This window comes from Pinus tabuliformis, chromosome 8, assembly GCF_031772625.1.
Source record: "Pinus tabuliformis cultivar Carrire ecotype Pingquan chromosome 8, CPIR1, whole genome shotgun sequence".
Classification (NCBI taxonomy): Eukaryota; Viridiplantae; Streptophyta; class Pinopsida; order Pinales; family Pinaceae; genus Pinus; species Pinus tabuliformis.
This window is the reverse complement of record NC_142294.1, coordinates 1,916,491,418-1,916,494,801: the sequence shown is the minus strand read 5'-3', so window position 1 is coordinate 1,916,494,801 and position 3,384 is coordinate 1,916,491,418. Positions and strand designations below refer to the sequence as shown.

Below are 3,384 nucleotides of genomic sequence, written 5' to 3'. Positions count from 1 at the left end.
TGGGTCTTTATGCTTCCCTTCAAGAAACTTTACGTTTAAAATTTTTCCCTTCATGAGTGATGTTTTAATAATAAATCAACCTTTCACCAATAAAATCTTATTAAAAAATTACTCTTCATTAACATAGTTATGTTAAAAAAATTCACATATTTATTATAAAAAACAAAATTATTATATAAAATGGATGACTTATTAAAGCTTGAATCTTTGTTTGAAATTGCATGGAACACTCATAATAAAATCTTTAGAACTGGAAATAAAATGTCCTTGACCTAGACATGCCATAGCATTTGTATATATGAGATATGACTAAAGAGATCTTAAGGAGATCTTATGGGACATATAAGATGACCAACATAATAAAACTATTGAATGTTATCAATAAGAACTCAAAAGTATATTAATTAATATGATTTATGTTATGATTTACATAATTTAATATATACTATTGGATCTAAAAGATAAAATATATATTTTACAGTATAAATTTTGGGATTGGATCATAGGATATACACTAATATTAACAGGATTGAATGCATAGTATGTGTACATTTTAAAAATTAAAAGAATAAACTTATAACAAATGGATGTTTTATTACTAGAAGAATCACCAATTCCAAAAATTGGGTTTTCAAGAAAAAAGAAAAATACAAAAAAAATACTTTTTTCTTCGATAGTGTTGACACCCAACCACTTATGCGTTGCTGAAGACTCGATGTTTAGTTAAAAAATAAAATAATAAAATCTTATTAAGGTTTCAACAATTTCCACGTGCAATGAAATGTGTCTTCAAAGGTCTCCAAATATATCATAGGCTTATAATATGAGAGATTGGTGGGAAAATTAAAAACTACATTGAATCAACTTTTGACATTTTATTAGAATTATGCAGACTTATTTTTTATACATTCCTTCAACATCAAGTTTTTGAGCTCTTTAATAAACATTAATAATAGGATTTTAAGGTTTCTGAAAGTATCACTGGGTCCCTTAGCATACTAACATGAAACATTATTAAATCTATACTTTTTTACTATGGAATCTCTTTGATAAATTCCAATATTCTCACTCCATAAACCTCTCTCCTATGTTTCAATGGGTTTTATTCAAATTTTCAAGTTCAAAAGCCATTTGACTCGTTTTGAAGGAATTGAGCTAATTTAGCTACCTTCAACTAAAATTAGTATAGATATTCATCTGTGATAAGGTGCAAAACAGTGAAAAGATGGGTGTATACATGGCTAGCTGACCTGTTTCATCTTGTTAATGTTTGCATCTAAATATGGGCTTTTTACTTTCTTCTAGGTTAGATGTGAAATCATGGAAGGTGTTTGTGCTCGCTTTCACATTGATGATAGTTATCTTTTTGTTGGAACATTATTTGGCACCAAGCATGTGATCTATATGCAAGCATCATTGATCTCAACTTGGAAGTAGTGGTTAAGTAACAAGGTGGTTCTCAATTTTAAAGCTTATGTGATAAAGATACCTATAGAAGGAATGAATGTTTGGTCATTGAATTATATTGAGTATGTTCCTTGTCATGATTTAAAGTATATCAACACTCTGAAAATTTTGAATTATTCTCAAAGAGTGAATTTCTAAAGAAATTTGTCCTCTCCACTTGAGGAATGACCCTTATGTTTAGTACCTCCTCCTAAACAATACAAGATACCAATAAAATGGCCAATGATTAAATATTAAGTGTGGCAAAGCCATATGAATCACTCGCATCTAGAAGAATGTCAAAGGTGAAAAAAATTCAGTGCATAAGCATGGTAAACTATGGTGGTTCCCTAGTGGTGGTGCTCATTTCAAGCATGGAGGTTCAAAGTACATCCAAAGGTTGGGAAACATGATAGATAATAGAATAAGGGATTAACGAGACAAAAGATTGGTGCAAGTTCTTGATGTTAGTTGTAGTTTTTCATGTTTCTCAGCTTGTCTACTTCCACTAGGTATACAGACAATGTCATTTGCTCCAATGGATGGGCTTGAGAATCATATTCAATTTTCTCTTGAACGAGGAATTGGTGCCATTATTGCAGTTCTTAGTATAACATAAATATGTTATCCAAGTAATTCATTTGAAATGGTCCACTATCTCATGTCAATTGGCATGAAAATGATGGTGTTCTACATAAAGACTTTGGATCACCTTTTCAGAGCTAGTGGTTACTTTGTTTATTCTGTGCCTTTTGCTTACGGGAAGGATAAATATTATCCCCATCAATGGGAGAAGTTAATGTCTGACAGCTTCAACGTGTTGGAATATTATTTCTCGTCAAGTTCAAATAGAAATTAGGTTCAAGCCAAGAGATAAGCCATACCAGCTAGAGAAAGAAAAATACAAAATCTTGGTTTTATGTGATCAGACACATGATCCAGAAAATTCACGAAAGAAAAAATTACATAATTGTCTAAATTTAAGTCCAGAAGCAAAGAACATTTGACAACTTCCTCCATTTCCAGAATGTTTATCAATCTTCCCTAAATGATATGATAAAATATGGATCACCATTGAAAATTTTAGTGCGGGCATACAAGTTTGGCAGAGGAAAGTCAATGAATATTGGACATTTATGAATGCCAGTAAATATGTTATTAGAAATGTAATGGATATGATCTCTTTCTATGGTGGATTTGTTTTTTCTTTAAGCAAAAAACTAGTTTGGGTGATGAATATAATTCCTCCAAGCTCAAGGAATACTTTACCTATTATTGATGATAGAGGCTTGATTAGATCTTTCCATGATTGGTCTAATCCATTTTATACTTATCCACTTACATATGATTTGGTTCACGCATTCCAATTTTTTTCATAAAGCAAAGGAAATGGTAGAGGTTGTCAAATAGAAGACATTATACTAGAGGTGGATTGGATTCTTGGCCCACTAGGATTTTTCATCATCCGAGATGACTCAACCATAATCTCAAAAGTGGCACTCAAATACAAAAGTATATAATTTGGAAGGTGTTGGAAACTGAGCAGAGCAACTGCTAATTTTCCAAAAGGTGTTGGAACCTCTCCTTCAACAGGGTATTAATGTCAGTGGTAATAGAACTTTTCTACAAGGTGTTAATGTTAGCGCTAATAAAACTTGTCTGCAAGATATTAATGCCAACACAGATACTAATGACATTTTCAAATAAATATGGACTGTCAAAAATACATTTTTTAAATTTAAAAGCACATCATGAATGAAGGTTACATAAAAAATTTAAACGTAAATAGTGGAAAAAAAGTCTTATGACAACCATTTTGACCATCAAATTCCAACCCTGATCACAATTTGTGCTTATCTCTGCGTTTATTCATTATCGCATCTGTGATATGTCTTTGTCATCATTGTCTATAAAGGTGCCTCTCTTTTGTTATAATGC

At 31.1% G+C, this 3,384-nt stretch overlaps 1 pseudogene; it reads left to right on the top strand.

Moving 5' to 3' along the window:
- Window positions 1-1,282: 1,282 nt before the first annotated feature.
- LOC149244139 (putative methyltransferase PMT6 pseudogene) lies at window positions 1,283-3,153 on the top strand (annotated as a pseudogene).
- The last annotated feature ends 231 nt before the right edge of the window (window positions 3,154-3,384 follow it).